Source organism: Rattus norvegicus, chromosome 11 (genome assembly GCF_036323735.1).
Source record: "Rattus norvegicus strain BN/NHsdMcwi chromosome 11, GRCr8, whole genome shotgun sequence".
NCBI lineage: Eukaryota > Metazoa > Chordata > Mammalia > Rodentia > Muridae > Rattus > Rattus norvegicus.
In genome coordinates this window covers 42,688,857-42,707,057 of record NC_086029.1, presented here as the reverse complement: position 1 = coordinate 42,707,057, position 18,201 = coordinate 42,688,857, and the positions used below count along the sequence as shown (strand labels likewise).

Genomic DNA, 18,201 nt, shown 5'->3' with positions numbered 1-18,201 from the left:
AGAGTATTTTTGTAACTTGGATCAGTTAGCATCATCCCCATGGAGATCCTGATCTGGAGAAACTTTTGAGGACTACTCGGTGCTCCCTCTACTGGACACGTTTCTTTGGCTCTGAAATACTGTATATTTATGCCCAAGTCTATTGCTTCGGTTCTGGTTCATAACTACATTTTTATTTTTTGTTCCTAAATGCATAAGACTTTTTATGAGAGAAGAAAAAAAACCTGTGTATTTTAAATTTTGGGTTAAAATGCTGGGAAGTTGAAGAGGGCAGATCATTGGTCTGATGTGTGGTGGATCCTCCAGCTTGGCTCACCCTGAACGGCCCTTCAGCCTCAGGAGGACATGTTTTGGTGAGAAGTGATATTCTTCTGAAAGGGCCACTCAGCCTGGAGGCTTCTCTGTTCAGATGTTGGTGGGTTTCCCTGAATCACCCAGGTCTTTTGAAAATTTCCAGGCACTAAACGACAACAGCAGGTGCTAGGTGCTAATTATATCCTCATGGGATGTTTCAGACGAGACTTCAAGGAGTCTCTCTAGTGGTCTCCAGAAACAGCCATAGGGAACTCCACTTTCAGACCTAAGGTACAGGGAGGGGGATGGGAGCTGACTCAGTCCAATGTAGCATAAATTCACCTGGTATGGCTTCAGGGGAATTCAAAACTGAGCCAGCCATCTCCTGGGAAGAACTGGGTAAAACACCAGACAAATGCCACCATTCTTTTCTCTCCTTCCAGGGAGAAATTAAATGATCTCAGAAGGAAGAACTGAAAGTCTGTGGGATCCAAGAGTTAAAGCACACACTTCTTAGGGTGGAGTGCTACTTACTTTCCACTGCTTTGAAACCAACTCCGTGGAGCAAGGACTCATGGAGGAGAGTTTGTTTTTTGGTTACAGAAGGTTAGATTGTATAACGGTAGGTGAGATTCCAGGAAGGAGCAGGAAGCTGGTAGATCACATCTTTATCCACACACAGGAAATAAAGTCCACCTTTGGTGACATTTCCTCCAAAACACTGCCTCCCGCAAAGGCCCCTTAACCTCCCCGTGTTACTGACTTTCTGTTGCTGTGGTGAAACACCATGGCCAAAGCAATTCCTATGGCTTACAGTTGTAGAGAATGAAGAGTCCTTCACTGGGGGGGTCAGGGAGGTGAAAGAAGGTAGCCGCATCAGGAAGCCAAGATCACATCCTTAGCTAAAAGCACGAAGCAGAGAGAGTGAACTGGAAGTAGGTGAGGCTACAAAACCTTGAAGCCTGCCTCCTGTGATACCCGTCCTTCAGGCACTCTGCCACCTCCCTGAATCGTGCCACCAGCTGGGACCCCAGTATTGGGATGCAGGAGTAGATGTGGGGGACATTCTTGTTCACACTGGGACAGATAGTATGATAACGGAGGCTAGAGAAAGACTGGCGGGCCGGGAGGGAGAGACTGGCCAGAGGGTGCATGTAAAGCTACATCTAGTTCAAGAATCTGGGGCACAGCAGACAGTAGTCAATGATACACTGTATCCTTCAAGAGAGCTGGACAGCAGGGAGTTGAATGTTTACTAGTAAGTGAGATGCAGGAGGTGGCGGATCTATTAATCACCCGGAACTGGGAATAAGATAAAACTTGAAGAAACTTCTTAGGGAGCGATGTGTTTGCCACGTGGACCATGGAGCTCATTCTTACCCGTTAGTTATTTGTCACATTCTCTCTGATAAAACGGGAGGAAGATTAAACACCCTTCCTGTTTTGTCTGAGGCTTGTGCTTGCCAATACTGGGATGGCTGATGGATACTACTGAGATGGCTGATGGATACTTAGTTTGCTGTCTCTGTGATGCCACATGTCTCAGTGTATAGCCTGACTCTTCCTCCCAGCAGGGCTAGCTATCATCCTAAAGCTGGTACCCTCACTTTGACCATCTTATCCTCAGCCCTTTAGAATTTTCCACCCCAGTTCAGTTATTCATCAACCTTGCACGCCTATGCACGCTGAGTCTGCACCCTCACAGCAAGGGCCTTCTTGTTGCTGACCTGGCTCCCCACTTCTGCCTAATCTCTCTCAGCCATCAAATGCTAATGGGTTCAAAAACAGGAGGACGATATTCCTGGAGATTGTAATACTGATGATACCACAGGGGTGGGCGAAACAGTACACAGTAGACAGCAACTGTCTTCGGCTCTCTTAGGTCAGCGCTGTGGGCTCTCATGGCTGGCTGGATCCTTTGTTATGGGGGCTGCCCTGTATGTTGTAAGCTCTCTGGCAGCATCCCATATTCTTCCTAGTAGACCCTTGTCCCAAGTTGGGAAGACAGAAAGCATCTACTTGCTTACAAATATTCTCTGCAGTGTGATGGACTGTGACTTAGGATCCTGCTCCATGTAAGCACGTCATTGTGCTCCTTCAGATCTATGCGTGGGCTCCGTGAAGTTTGTTTTCTTCCTTAGTTGTCTTATGCCAACCTCTGTGCAGATTACCAGGATCATAAGATTGGCCCAACACGTCTTTCTTCTGTTTATGTGTGTGGGCATGTATCTGTCATGTTTAAAGCTCATGGTTTCCGCCACACTAACTCTGATCACTGTTTCTCTGGGAGTTATATTGCTTTTGTGTGCCCGTGTGTGTGTGTGTGTGTGTGTGTGTGTGTGTGTGTACACGTGTGAACATGTACATTTAGAAGCTGACCTCAGATGTCTCTTCAGTCATTCTCCACTTTATATATCACTGACCTTGGGGCTCACAGTCACCTCTGCTGGTCAGCAATTCCAGGGGATCCCCCATTCTTGCCTCTACAATACTAAGGTTAGTGGCCAGTGGCAGTGTACCTGGATATTCTGGATTTTTTTTTCCCCGAGGGGCGGGGCTTATTCAGCTCCTCATGTCTGCCTGGCAAACCCTGTAGACCATTTCTTACCAGCCAAGCCAATTTCCCAGCCCCAAAGATTTCCTTCCCTCCTTCCAGCCTGTAACTCTGGTTGGTGTTTGAGTCATTATGATCCCTTTAATAATTATTGTATTTCTATTTTTGTGATCCATGTATTTGAGGAAAATCCCTTGCATTGGGGTGGGATCAAATTTTTGACCCCCCCCTTTATTTATCATTTATATGAGTACACTGTAGCTGTCTTCAGACACACCAGAGGGCGGCATCAGATCCCATGACAGAAGTTTGTGAGCCACCATGAAGTTGCTGGGAATTGAACTCAGGAGTTAGTGCTCTTAACCGCTGAGCCATCCCTCCAGCCCCAATATCTTTGACTTTTGGTACAGCTAGCAACCTTATGCAATGGTAATGCTTTATTCATGTGTCAATTTCATCCATGACTGCTCCAACCATTTCATAGACGCCGTCTGGTTTGTGCTGCAGACCCCTGGCTTGCTACACTGTGATTGCTTCCTTCCTTCTGACCAGCCACCTGAGGCTTCTTTTTATCACTGGCCATTAGAAGTTTTATTTAATGAAACTAATGTTTGGAAACCAACGGGGAGCCAGGAAAAGAGTGTTGCTCTTCAGAGTGCGGGAGAATGAAGTTAGCAGGTTTCCTCTGCAGGTTTTAGAAACTGTCCTGTAAATGTTGTTCACGGGAATCAAACATGGCAGTTTTCTGTTTAGAGGACCAGCAAGAGAGAAGAGCTTCTGGGGGATTTTCTGGATAGCCTGCACTGTGTTAGCCGTTAGCATTGATTTTTAGAAAAGTTTTTTGGTTTTGTTTTTGTTTTTCCCTTTCTCCCTTATCTGATTTCTACCTTTAAACAAACGTTTCGGAATTGTGTCTCTGTCTAGCAAACTATCCCGGGTTCTGCTCCTGGGGGAGTAGGTAAGGGGGTGTAGTTAGCCTGTATGTGAAGCCAAGGTATGGCTATGTGTAGGTGACAGCAAACAGGAGCACATGCTCTGTGCAGAGAGCTCAGTTTCATTTGTAAAATAGTTAAGACCCTATAGGAAGAAATTTCTAGGATGTGGCAGAGTGCTGGGACTAAATGACAGCCAGCCAGAGTCCTCAGCTAGGCAAAGGAACGCCAAAGGCAAGAATTTAATTGAAGAAAGGGGCGGGGAGGGGGGAGGAGGAGGGGGAGGAGGGGGAGGAGGAGGGGGAGGGGAAGGGGAGGAGGAGAGGGAGGAGAGAGAGGGAGGGAGGAGAGAGAGAGAGGGAGGGGGGAGGAGCCGCCGCCGCTGCCGCCGCCGCCCTGGGCCCTCTCCAACACACCCAAATGACCAGATTCATCATAGCACGAAACTTCGCAAGTTACACCCACTCCCTCGCCGGCAGCGGGGAAGGCTACTGCTTCCTGATTTCAGTTACTGGAAGTTGGAGAGATGGAACGGGAGTCGGGAGTGTGCGCCTCGTTGATCCGCGGGTGAGCTTCGAAAATTCGATCCATTTTCCACCCGCAATCTTCTGGTGCTGGGTGCCCCGGGAAAGCTGCTGAGTGAGGCTGTGCTGAGGATGGGTGGGAGCCCCGGAGCGGTCTGATGCCGGGAGACTGAATGGCCAGAGCGCTGCTGCGCTTCTAAGTTGTGCTGTGGGAAGCAGGCTGCCACGCGGGTTCTGACCCCCGGGAAAAGGGGTTCTGGCTCGAGAACTTCATCAATCTCTCTCTTGCCCTAGCGAGGATCATTGTATGGGAAACGGGAAAGAGACAGTGAGACTGATCTTGACACCCACCAAAGACGCTTCCTGCCTGAGACCCACCCTGCTGTGAGCGCCTCGGGCAATTAGGCTGTGTTTGGGGTAGGGGTGGGTGGTGGGTGGTGGGTGGAGCGAATGCCCTTGGAGAGGTCTGGGATTCTAGGCTGGTTTCCTTGGGGGATATTCTGGAGTTGTGACTCCGGGCCAACACCTGGATGGGAATTATGGAATGAGGATCTGGAAGTCTCCGGTTTTCTACTAGTTTTGCATTTAGGTTAGCCTGAGTTTAAAGCGTCTTTGCCACGGGGAGGTGAGGGAGAACTCTGGAACTTCTTTTTTGATGTGAGCTTTTCTGCCGCAGCTGGTTGATCTGATTCATTGCCTAATCGAATTTTGGGTGCGGTGAAGAGAGGAAGTTTGGATGGACGGTGGTACCAGGATTGGGGTCTTTGTAAGAGACAATATACTAGTAAAGCATGAACTCGCCCCCCACCCCCCTTCCCTCCCCCAATGTCCTGATTTTTGTTTTCAGCAGGCTTTCCTGGGTGTGTGGTTTTTGATTGATGTGTGAAGTCAGAAGGAAGTTTTGAGGCGGACATACCTGTTTTGCATATTTCAGATCTCAGCAGTGATTTGGTGCATTTGGAGCCAGGACTTTGTATGTTTGTTATTAGCTAATCATGAACTTACTTTTATAAAAAGAAAGGTGACGAGATGGCTGGCTCTCAGGTTTGCCACCAACTCTCCTTTTGCAATAAGTTCTTTCCTAGTTTAAAGAGAGTGGAATGGGGAGGTGTTCTTAGCTGATCTGGTCATTTTCCTAGTGTCAGGGTGGGATGACTTGACCATCTCAACTGTCTTCCACTCTGGGATTGAGGATCTGAGCAGGCTGCCGGGAACATTCTACTTCCTTGAAGATAAAGATCAACATGTAAAGGACTCTTCAGCCAAACTAGACCTGTCCCAGGGGAGAACAGGTGGCATAGCCCAAGCTGTCACACCTGCTCACTCTAATGTGGCTCCAGAAACAGCCCAGTAGGTAGGTGGCTGTGTGCATGGTGCTGTTGTAGCTACTTCTGAGGAACCTGTTGTCTGTCGCTCTGCAGGAGGCAGCTGAGCCAGGTCTTGTGATGGCCAGGGCAACACTGAGTAATGGATGGGATTCGTGGAACAGTAACTGTTGGAGAAAGGGGAAGCAGTGAGTCACAGAGGAAGGACTCACTGGGGATATGTGGGGGTGTATGGGACAGGGGTGTATGGGGGTGTACGGAACTGGGGGTGTATGGGGGTGTATGGGGATGTGTGGGAGGTATGGGGATATATGGGAGTGTACGGGACGAGGGTGTATGGGGATGTGTGGGGATATATGGGGGTGTATGGGACAGGTGTCTATGGGGGTGTATGGAATTGGGGTGTATGGGGGTATATGGGACAGGGGTGTATGGGGATGTGTGGGGATATATGGGGGTGTATGAGGCTGGGGGTGTATGGGACTGGGGTTGATTCTGCTATAGGACCACTAAGTGTCTTGAAAAGCTCCAATTCTTGTATCACAGTCTTCTTTGGGTTCCCTCTCCCTCTCCTGGTTTGGCTGTTTGTTTTATATACTTTTATAGTTTTGAATACAGTTTATTGCAGATATATAGGACCACTGAAATTGTTTGTTTTAGTAACTAATTTTCATTGGAAGTTTCCCAACTCTTGTAAAGTTGAAAGTATATTGGTATGCAGTTATACTGGATACATTGTTTTTAAAGACTGAGGCACATGTAAAAATGTTTTCTTTTTCTTTCTTGGCATTGGTTCTCTCTCTCTCTCTCTCTCTCTCTCTCTCTCTCTCTCTGTGTGTGTGTGTGTGTGTGTGTGTGTGTGTGTGTCTTACTGGGGTTAAATAGACGATATCATAGGCAACGGCCACACCACTAAGCCACACTCTTGCACCTGTGTGTCTTCTTAATCAGACTTACTAACATGCTGTCAGTTTTTATTGCTGTTGGAAGAACCATCTTGGGTTTGTACTTGACACAAAGCCCACCTCCTTCCTGAATCAAAAACATTGAAATGTACATCTAAACAATCCTGCCTATGGGATGCTGTCAAAAAGGTTTCACGACATCCTTTGAAAACAAGCAACTGAGTCCCTCTGCTGTAAGGAGGAAGACATTATGTACTTGTCTTTGTGTCTTTGACGTTGATTGTGTTTTTCTGTTTGTTAAAGCATACCTCCTGTTTGTGAGCATCATACATATTGGGCCAAATTGTTCCAAGGTGGGTTTTGTGTATTCACTAGGGCGCACCCTGTGAAATCGTTTTAGAAGCATCCAGCCAGAGTGTGCATGAGGCTGCGAGGTAATTGAATGTGGAGTGTGGGAACGAGCACTCAGCCCTCTTGGCAATACGCATTTACCTTGTGCAAGAGTAGACAAATTTGTGGTAATGACTGGGGAGGAACATTTCATTTCTGTTCATATTTAATGCATGAGCCCGAGCATTCTAAAGTTTAGAGCAACCTTTCTGAGCGTGTGGCGATGTAAGGGCTTTGACTCCGGCTCTGCCAGCTGTGAGGTCTCAGGATAGTGCTTTAAACTCCGAATGTCCACATCTCCACTCATGAGGTAAACACGCAGACTACCCGAGACTCTGGGATGTTGCCGAGGCTCTTCAGGTTTCATGCAGGACACCTCTCCTATGACTTGGCACACAGTAGGCTCTTTGTGAATGGCAGCTCATTGAGTGTCTCCTGTTTCTAGTCCTTTCTTGTCATACTTGCAATCTCAGCACCTTTCTCTGTCTGCCTATCACAATAAGGGAAATGGATAAAATAGAATTGGGAATAGAATAACGTGTTCTCCCGATCTGTTCCCTCCTCTTTAGAAGTGAGTAGATCGCCAGGGAAACCTTTGCTATGTCCCGCATTTTAATCTTAGTTTCCTAGTTAAGTGATGGCAAAACGATTGCCTATTCCTTCTCTCCAGTGTTTACCACACCTTCCTGGGATTATTATTACTTTCCGTTCATCTCTTTTTCCTCTCCACCTTCCTCTCATTTCCTCTTCAACAGAAGTGGCACAATGAGCCAGGACGAGGAGAGCATGCTTGGGTCCCAGCTGAGCTGGGAGAGCCAGAGTTCAAGGCTGAGGCAACTGCCTGGGTTTTAGAAAGAAATATTGGGTTTTGAGGTCCTCCAACCCTGAGCCACTTAATCTTCTTAGGGCTTGTCAACTAATAAGATCCTGGAGAGTGTATGGTGTGGTTTGTGCATCTGGAGTTATAAGGGGCCTACCTGGGGACCGGCGGGATGGGTAGTGGTGGTGGTCTGTGAGGCGGGAGTGATGGCTAGCTGGAGCAACATTCATTTCATTATTGTACTGGGGTAGCCATTCTCTGTTGTGTCCAAGGATACATTGTAACTGATGCGCTTCAGGTGCGAAATTCTCTTCACCGAAGAGAAGAGAATTGGTCCTGCCTCTCTGCTCTGCTAGACGGTCCACCACTGGTACTGTTTCATTCCAGTGGATGCTAGAGGGAGGGAGGAATGGAAGGTGGACTTCTCACACATGTCTTGTCTCTCTATGAGTGCATGTGAACTAGAGTTACCTTGGTGTTTATCTGGTGAGAGTTCTGGGCAGCAGATATCACCACTTTTGGGGAGTTTTGTTTGCATGATATTTTAGCGAGGATTCGAGGCCTTCTCCTAATCATAGCGTTTCATTTGGCACCCTGGTGTTTCCACAAGCAGTGAGGTTGGGGTGGGTAGATACAGTCACTGTCGTGCCTAGTAGAATAAGAGCCTGGAAATGTCCCCTGAATTCTTTAAACACCAGTTGCTTTCCCAAGCATTCATGTAGTGCTCAGCCCAAAAGTACTGTTTGTGACATGTGAGGTGCTTTTTGTGTCCCCTTGCCTGGCAGAATTTTGGGAGGACTAGGCATGCACAACTACTTACTCTGGATAGAGATTCCCATGACAAACCAAATACTGACACCACCAAAGTCCAGCTTGGTGAAACAATGAGTTTTATTCGTGCTTACAGGAATATGGATAAGGGGTCACTTACAGGAGCAGAGATGACTCCTGTAAAGACAGCTGTATCATTAAAGCCCACCCCGGCATGGGTGACAGCTCACAAAAGCTGGGAATCTGGAGCACACTGCACAGCCTGCAGGCTGCTCAACAGGTTGGACAGTGTCCTTTCCAAGTGACTCTGGTCTGAATCTTCCAGGCAGCTCAACTGGTTTCTGCATCTTCCAGGAAGCTAGCTGGTCTGGTCTCAGAGTCTTCTTTGCAGCTTGGATTGTCTGGGAATCTTCTTTTTAACTGCTTACCCTGACAGGGAGGGGCCTAGTGAATCTGATCAGTTTCAGGGCCTTCCTGAAGCTGTTTTGAGTCCTTTACCTTTATGCTTAAGGAACATCTGTGCAGAATGGAATGTTTCAGTCTTGGAGCAAACATCATCCTTATACGTGTTTTTGAAATATATGCAAAATGAGTCTAAACCCAGTCTCTACCTCCTCTGACAGGTAGAACCACTGTGGATTGAAACCCACCTTTCCAGATCTGAAAGGAAGACCGAGGAAAAGGAAGGGAGCATCAGTCCCCAAGACTATGATGTTCTGAATTCCAGTCCCTCACTCTTGACTTGAACAGCGCCTTTCCGATGGCACCTTTGGAGATCCTGACCAAGGCACTTCTGTTTGGCCTGGGGTAAGTATGGAGTTTGCAGAATAAGCATTTGACCTCCACGACCTTCACATCTTTATTGTTTTGGAGTGTTGCACAGACACAACGGAAAGTTTGGTGTTGGTGACTGGCTCTGGGGGATGGAGGTCACTGTTCTCCTCACCTGGCATTAGGCTTTGAAATGTGTGACTGCTTCACATTCTCAGGGCACAGGCTACTGCTGTGTTGTCCGGAGACATTAGAGGTTCCTACCTCTGAGCTCCCTGCTTCCCTTTTGGCCTGCTTATCTGGTGGCAGGAAAGGGGAAGAAAGAACAGATTTGACAGTACTGGGGGAAACCCAGTGTTCCGATGTGTGCGCTGTAGGATCATGTTAAATGAGAGAGGCTCAGCCCTCTTCTTCCTGAAGAATGACCTTTTGTGGGGGCGTCGCTGCTGTGGTCAGACTGGACAGTGTCATTTTGTGATCCGTCTGGGGCTTAACCAGAAAGGATCTGGGACTAAAACATGCCTGAGTCACTTAGAGGAGGAAGGCTTCAGAAAGATAACTTTCTTCCTTGGAAGTCCAACAGAAAGGGTCACACACGCCTCCATTTCCCCTCTGTGATTGGGGCCAATGGTGTCGCTCTAGTTCCCATGCGTCTTTATTGGGAGAGAACGATCATCACCAAGTGGTACTTTTGAGCGGATGGAGCAGTGGCTGAGCAGATAGAGAAGAACATCTGCTATTCTTCCAGAGGACGTGGGTTCAATTCCCTGCACTCATGTGGTAGCTCACAGATGTCCATAACAGAGTTCCAAGGGATCCGAGGCCCTCTTCTGGCCTCTGCAGACATCTGGCACACCCAGTGTATACGAACATCCAGGGAAAACACTCATACACACAAAACAAACATCTTTTTTTTTTTAAAAAAAGGAACTTTTGAGCAATGTGAGTCGCTGTGTTGTTCTTCTCAGGTTTGCCTGCTGCTCACTAACTTACCCAAGCCTGGGGGATGGCACAGCATATATTCATTTTTTTTTTATATAATGTTAATTTAAGCAGTTTTTGCTAAGATGGCTGGTGGGTGCCAGGCTTGGAACAAAATAGGACCCAAAATGGCAGCTGCTTCCTGAGGCCTGACTGACCCCTGCAGCTTCTAAGATTTCCCACCAGCATTCTGGGGCCTGCCCTGGTGGCTCCTGCTACAACCTGTTCTTCCTGTATTGCTGGTTGCTCCTCCCCTGCCAAGATCCAGAGCCAGCCCCAGCCCCTCCCCTCCGAGAGGAGGGGAGAAAGCTCCTTGGGGGTTTTCCTCACGCCCGTGTGACCCTAATTGGGTTATGTGCTCTTCTCAAAAGGTAGATGATGTCAGCAACCGTGGTCCTCAGTAGTAATGCACTCTGCCTGTCTTCTGTCCCTTACCCTTGGGACAGTCTCTTTCTGTGGGAGGACTTCTCTGAGAGGATTTGGCTCCCTTTTGTTCAAATACCCAGGAACCCCACAAACCTTTATATCATTCTTTGTGAGTGCTTTCTATTAGAAAGATGTCCCCAGCCATCACCCAGGTTTCTTCTTACCCTTCCCCATGGACTTCCCATGGCTTCTATTCCTCCATGGATGGCCTACCATACCATGAATTTGTCCCGACTCTGGCTTAAGTTGGTTATTTAGAGTAACAAAGTTGGGGTGTGGCAGAGCTTGGGTGCACTCTAGAGCAAGCCCTGGTCCCTTGCTCTAGAGTCTGTTTGCCCTTGGGAGCTCCTCTACTGTGGGGCTGATGGTCCTTTCCCTCAAACTCTCCATTGCATGAATCAGACCCAGAATGGCAGCTGCTTCCTGAGGCCTGACAGACCTCTGTAGCTTCTAAGATTTCCCACGAATCTCTGTGGCTGCGTGGGTTACTTGAGTGCCCCAGGAGATGCTGCTCTCCGTTCAGTCTTCCAAGACTGTGCCAGGGCACAGTGTCCTTGCCAGGATTTCTCCCTGGAGCGACCCTCCCCTAGCTCTCTGCTCAGCCATTGTCGCCTCTCCCCAAGATCAAGTCTACTTCCTGCTGCCTTCCTTCTCTAGACTCCAAGATCCTAGTGTTGCCTGTCCACCCTTTTCCTCCTGAATACCTTCCTCCCCGAAACTGTATTGCAAATCTTTAGGGTTCTATCCCACCTATGAAGTCTTTAGAGGTTACCTAAAACCTGCTCAGAGTCATCCAGAGCAGTGCCATTTTCCTCTGAGTTCTGCAGGTGAGGGAAACGCCAGGGAGAAGGAGGGGAGGGGCAGACTAAGGGAGCCGCGCTTGTCGGAGCCCGAGGGTGTCCTGCAGCTGCTCCAGCTGAGTGAAGGAGGGATGCATCATCCCTTGGCTTCCAGTGCAGAGCCCAGCCACCGCCCCGAGGGAGCCAGAGCAGGTTTATGTGATGAATAATGTCCGTTTGCTCCCAGTGCTCGGGCCTGTTCCATGGAAATGGGGAGATTAACTTGCCAAGCCTGTTGCTCGATCCTCCTGTTTGGAAGATATCTGTTGGAACTCGGCGTGTTGAGTTTTATCTGGTGGCCAGCCATAGTCCACAGCAGTCTGGACCACATACCAGACATGCTCTGCTTCTTGGGCGTGCCCTTCATTGTAAGGAGGATGGCCAGCCTGGAAATCAGAAAACCAAAGGAAAGAGGTCGCATGCTGGAGCATCATGGCCCACACATCTAATGCCAGCAAAACCACGCTGATCTCTGGGAGTTTGAAGCCAGCCTGGTGTACATAGCAGGTTTCAGTCTGGCTACGGCTACTTAGTGACACACACACACACACACACACACACACACACACACACACACACACACACACACCGTCTTTAAAGAAACAAATAAACTACACACATTGAGCACCTACTGTGTACCTGGCTAAGTGCTCTCAGTCAGGGCAGAGAGATGAGTTCTAAGATGTTTTCTTTGCATCTCAGAACACATGGCACTGTCTGCCAGCTCCTGTGGACTTACATTTGGAAACCTCTAATGCCTAACACCATATAAATGCCATGAAACTGATACACGCTATTATTTAGAGAACAATGACAGATGTTTTATCTGTGTTGTACAGAGGTAAGATTTTTCCTCAAGTGCTCTCAGTCCTCAGCTGGTTGGATGTGTATGTAGATGGGGGGTCAGGCCATGAGACCGAACCTCCTTCCTGTGGCATGTGAGAGTTTCTTCTTTGAATCCAGAGACAAAACCCACATAGCTGGACTGAACTCATCTCCATTCACTTCTGTCTCCATGCATACAGACTTGTTCTGAAGAGAACCAGGGCCTTTGATGATGATGTCACATTGACTCTGGAGGGAAGCAGGGCCTTTGATGATGATGTCACATTGACTCTGGAGGGAAGCAGGGCCTATGATGATGATGTCACATTGACTCTGGAGGGAAGCAGGGCCTTTGATGATGATGTCTCTGACTGTGGAGGGAAACAGGCCTTTGGTGGTGATGTCTCATTGACTCTGGAGGGAAGCAGGGCCTTTGATGATGATGTCACATTGACTCTGAAGAGAACCAGGGCCTTTGATGATGATGTCACATTGACTCTGGAGGGAAGCAGGGCCTTTGATGATGATGTCTCTGACTGTGGAGGGAAACAGGCCTTTGGTGGTGATGTCTCATTGACTCTAGAGAGAAGCAGGGTCTTTGGTGACAATGTCACATGAATTCTAGAGAGGAACAGGACCTTTGATGACCATGCCACAGTGACTCTAGAACTCTGAGGTCTTTGTGTTCTGTTCTCTTCTGACAAGGTCTTTAGTGTTTAGTGAATTGGTTAACGTAAGTGTTACTTGAAACCCCATGGCTGAGAATGTCTCAGAGAGTGGGTAGATGATATTTGGAAAACTGCAGAATTAGGGATCTCGCTTTTCCCCCCAGAAAAGTCAAACCACTTTCTAGTCTTAGGAAGAAGGGGACCATCTGGATGGAAGGCCTTGGGTGGCATTGGTCTGTGGCTTCTATGGTTTAGGGCGTTGGAGCTTTGAGATGGACGTTTGGGACACTAACTCTGTCTTGTTTCTCTCCTGCCCACATTGCATAAACATTGGCGTGGCAGGAACAGATGGCCATTCCGGAGCTCCTTTGATGTCACATTTGGTTGCCTAGGTGGGGGTAGAGTGGTTGCAGCCAGTCTCTGTGGGATGAGGAGAGGCTGCCTGGGAAGTACCCACTTGACAGTGGGTAAACAGAAGGAAAACTCTACAATGGCTGGGTGCTCTGGTCCATGTTAAGTCCAGACAGTGGAGTGGGATTTACAGAAGTGTTTTGCTTGGGAAGGAGCCAGAGAACACAGAGCACGGGCCTTAATTGATGTGCTGTAGAGTTTGATTTTCTCAGTGAATGAATGAACCAGACTCCGGGAGGTGAGGGACTGCTCGTCATTACTTTCAGGGTTTGGAAAGAAAAAAAAAAATCTCTCCCAGAAACCTGGGTTAGGCTCAGGGGAGGGCACCTGGAATCCCAGGTAGTCCGTGGAGAGCAGAGCCCTGGTTATAAGTGTGGTTTCCAGCTGATTAAACAGTATTAATCTGTATAACGAGGGCCAAAAGCTTTGATGGAAAAAGGAAGTGCTGTAATGAAGAAGAGAAACCAGACAGGGAGGGCGTGTAACGGCTGAATGCTGAAAGAAACCTCGGTTTTGACAGGGGTTGAACATCATACAACCTTACAGGCTCTAAGGTTTTGAGGGCACAGGAGAGGATACTGCCATTGGCTGCGTGCAAGCCAAGCGTGGCCTGTGACCAGGCCTGGAATTCTAGCCTTGGGCTAAGAACTGTTACTTTTCTAATGTGTTTACAGAAGTCTTGTGCGTCAAATCGTGTCCATGCATTTGGCATCTGTTTGCTGTGCTTCCTAGTAAGTCTTTTTGAGTGGGTTGAAATTTGGGTGAGTCCATTTATTTTAAGAAATCATGGGTGGGAGAGATGACTCAGCAGTTAAGAGCACTGAGTGCTCTTCCAGAGGTCCTGAGTTCAAATCCCAGCAACCACATGGTGGCTCACAACCATCTGTAATGAGATCCGATGCCCTCTTCTGGTGTTATCTGAAGACAGCTACAGTGTACTTATATATAATAAATAAATAAATCTTTAAAAGAAATCATTCATTATATGGTTGGGAATGTGGCCTTCGGAGGTGCCCTCAGGAGATTCAGTGATGTGTGGTACACAGCTCCCCCTCTGTCCCGGATGGGGTGAGTCAGGATCTTAACCAGTGAACTGTGATGCCTGAAGATGGGGTGGAGGGGGTGGAGGTGAAGGGGGAGGGGGGAGTGGGGAGTGGGGTGTGGGTGGTAACTAAGGATGTTATTGTTCAGTGTTTATCTGTAATATAATTGCCTCAGAACTAGGATGGTTTTACAAGGGTGCAGACCACATTTGGAGTTGTGAACCTGGGCTTTCTATGGTATGTGGGTGTGCATCGCTTATGTGCAGAGCATAGAGTGTTTGTGTCAGTGCTGGGTAGCACTGACGAATGGCAGGCCGCTCAGTCAGCCCAGTCACGAGGGAAGCACGCAATGGTCTACCGTGCTCAGCTGACTTCTGATGTTCAGTAAGTCAGGTAGAAGAGGTGTGGTTTTTCCCTTACAGTGATGGGTTTAATTGGGAAGTGAGTCCATTATAAATTGGGGAATACACCTGTATTTATTTCAAGTTGGGACAGGCAACCTATATGGACTTTTATTACAGTATTTCTGCTTTCATTTTTTTCTCTCGGTGATTACAGGAATCTCATCTGTACGTTCACCTGAGAGGCTATATAGTTCTCCAAAGATCCAAGCCAGTGGACTTTAGTTTTCCTCATTGAGTACAGTCATTGTGCATGGTACTGAGTTACGTGGAGGCATTTTCATGCGTGTACTTATCTTACAGTGTGCACATTCCTCCATCTTCCCGACCCTCTTCTTTCTCATCCTGCCCCCTCCTGCTAGTCTGCTTCTTCACCGAGGGGAGTTTCATGTCGTATATACACACACACAACTTTACATATCTGTGTAAAATCTAGGAACCATAAATGGGAGACTGGTTTAACTTGATTTGTTGATTATTTTCAGTTGCTCCCATTTCTCTACAAGTGATAAGGACTTTGCTCCTCTTTATGAATGAAAAATGTCCATTGTGCTTATACCACATCTTAAAAATCCATCCTTCTGCTGTCGGACACACAGGTCCAACCAATGGACTCTCTGTTTATGTCTCTGCAGTGACCTTCTGGGACATGAGTTTGGGAGTTTTACTGCACAGCTCTCTGGTAGTAAATGCTATGAGCATTTTCTTCTGATATTCCAATGTTTCTGTTGGTTTTGCCTGAAGTCACTCTTCAGGGCAGAGTGGTTTCTCTCTTTGTGCCATCTGTGTTAGACAATTCCATACAGATATGGCTTGGATTCCGATTCGCCCCTTTCCTCTCTCACCCTGCCAGCCTCTCCTCCTGTCTAGGCCCCTCTCCCATCTCTTGTTCACTTGTTTTATGATAAACTTAGTTACTTACATCTAGGTTAAATGACTACTCTTGTTTTCTGATTGGGGCTTACTCGGTGACAAGGGAATGAGTATTCCACAGACAGGGCAAAGTCAGGAGACTCCCATTCTTCCCTCCTGGGCACTTCCTGCCTCTGGTTTTGACCAACTACTTCACCAATTGGTGGGGTGAAAGTCTCTTAACATGGCGGATGCTAGGAGATACGTTGGCTTATGAGTGATCCAGTCACTCTGGGGTTAACAGTAGAGGCAGGAGAATTGCTGTTTGAGGACAGCATGAGTTACACAGTGAGTTGAAAGCTCACTACACCTCACAAGAAAGCCAGCAAAAAAGCCATTCATTACCTAAGGCCGATATGTCCACATATATCTAGTGTCCGTATAGAACTAATGTCCACACGCAGTTTTACATATATATATATATATATATATATATATATATATATATATATATATATGGACATTAATGTGTCAAGACCCAGCCTTGGCTTGACCTTAGGTTTTTTATTTATTTATTCACACCCAGGCTCAGTGACTGCACTTGATGTGTGTGTGTGTGTGTGTGTGTGTGTGTGTGTGTGTGTGTGTGTGAGACGTTTAAAATGTTGAGTTCCTTCCCTTCCTCTCTACTCTAGGACTAGGAGGTTTCATGTAGGTTGAAAACGAAAACTACAGAAAACAGGATCTGGAAGTAATTTTCATCAGGAGAGAAATTACCCGAATGGGAAAAGACACTGTTTTGTTGCTTGCCAGCTGAGGGGAGCACCAGAGTGGGTAACTTGCTTTCCTTCAGTAATTGGATACATTATACAAGGCTAACAATTTCACTGGGACTTGGCAGTTAAAAGAAAGGACGAGGCAGGCCCAGGTGTTCACTGGTCCCCGCTCCTCCAGAGTGCATGGAGGTGGACGTGGAATCCAGATCACCTGCTTCCTGTTTCTGTCACGTGAGTGGCAGAGCTTGCTGCAGATGGGGCTCATTCTGCCACCACTGCCTGCCACCCAGACAGGGGTGTGTGGGTCAGCCCAGGGCTGTGGACTGTGAGAAACACTCTTGTCTGGTGCCAGCCTTCCCTAGGGCACAGGGCAGTCATGGATGAGGCTTCTAATGCCTCGCCTTGGGATTGTCAACCCACTTCCCATGGCTGGGGTTTGCGGTCCCGAGCAGCTGATAGTTTAGGGTCCTCCATTCTAAGAATGAATCTTTCCTTTTGAAATGAAGCAGCTTCTTTTGGTCTTCATTCCTCACGACACCATGTTCTCAAATACCATCGCCGCCACCTTCCTTCCTTGGTGAGGCTCCCGATCCCGGCTGTGACTAATGATCATGAAACAATTCAGTCTGAGTCATTCTGTCTATTTTAGAGTGAAGAAGTTCACTTTTCCCCCAATTTTGGCCCATCTGACCCGAGTTGCCTGTATCTCAGAGATTGATTATATCTATCTATCTATCCATCCATCCATCCATCCATCCATCCATCCATCCATCCATCCAATCTATATCTATCATCTATCTATCTACTATCCATCCATCTATTATTTTTGATGTTGGAAGGATGGACCCTTTGCCCTTGGATGCTAGGTAAATGCTTTACCGCTGAATCAGCCTGGGCCTGATTCTTGTTTAATCGTGAATGTGCAGTCAGTTGTTGAGATGTACTTGGTTTCTTCCCTGATTATTTTCTGGACCGAGTTTCAGAGACCTCCAGGTGTCTCTGCTTAAAAATTTGTTCTAATCTTTGTTGACCACCTGGTGGTGTGTTTGAAGGGACACCGTCGCTTGCCTTTCAACACCACCTCTGTTCATGCCTGCTTTCAGGTCACGTGTAGGGAAATGAACGCCTGAGTTCTGCAGATGCATTTAATTTACTAGGTACCAAAGAAAGTGTCTGGATCTCACGTCACACTTAGGGTTTGTAAATCCTCTTGGAGTGCTTGGGTAAAAGCTTTGCGTATTCATCTGTGTATAAAACTAAAGCCAGACTCGTTGCCAGATTTAATTTGTCAAGTGTTCTTAGAAAGAGGCGGCTCTCTAGGGAGTGTGAAGCTCATTTTGTCTTAAGCTCGGTAAATCTTTGCATTTCTCTCTGTGCATCTTTCCCGGACCAAACACTCTGCAAAACCACCCCGCACACGAGGTTCATGGCAGCTTTACTCAGAATTGCCCAAACTTGGAGGCGACCAAGCTGTCTTTCAGTAGGTGGACACCTACCTCATGCTATAGAGTATTATACAGTGCTAACGGAAATGAGCAGACCATGGAAAGAGCCTAGAAAGAGCCCTAGATTTGGTTGTTAGGGAGGGATGGCTAGATGGAGGAGCGAGGGTTCGCTGGGTAGCCCAGCAAATGCTGAAATGTGTCCCGGCCAATCCCGAGCATGTACAGCTTCCAGAGTAATGTCAGGGAAG

At 47.5% G+C, this 18,201-nt stretch overlaps 1 protein-coding gene across 6 annotated transcripts in view; it reads left to right on the top strand.

The window, feature by feature from the left end:
• Tiam1 (TIAM Rac1 associated GEF 1) overlaps nucleotides 1-18,201 on the top strand; it is a 348,754-nt gene that overhangs the window by 159,223 nt on the left and 171,330 nt on the right. For 4 of the 6 annotated variants that reach the window (XM_039088432.2, XM_063270597.1, XM_039088430.2 and 1 more), the window contains one exon: nucleotides 9,139-9,322. The gene's annotated coding sequence lies outside the window, so the exon portion shown is untranslated. Of the gene's footprint in view, nucleotides 1-4,169; nucleotides 4,348-9,138; nucleotides 9,323-14,149; nucleotides 14,168-18,201 lie in introns of those variants that run through there. The other 2 variants (XM_039088433.2, XM_063270598.1) reach the window with 2 other exon arrangements.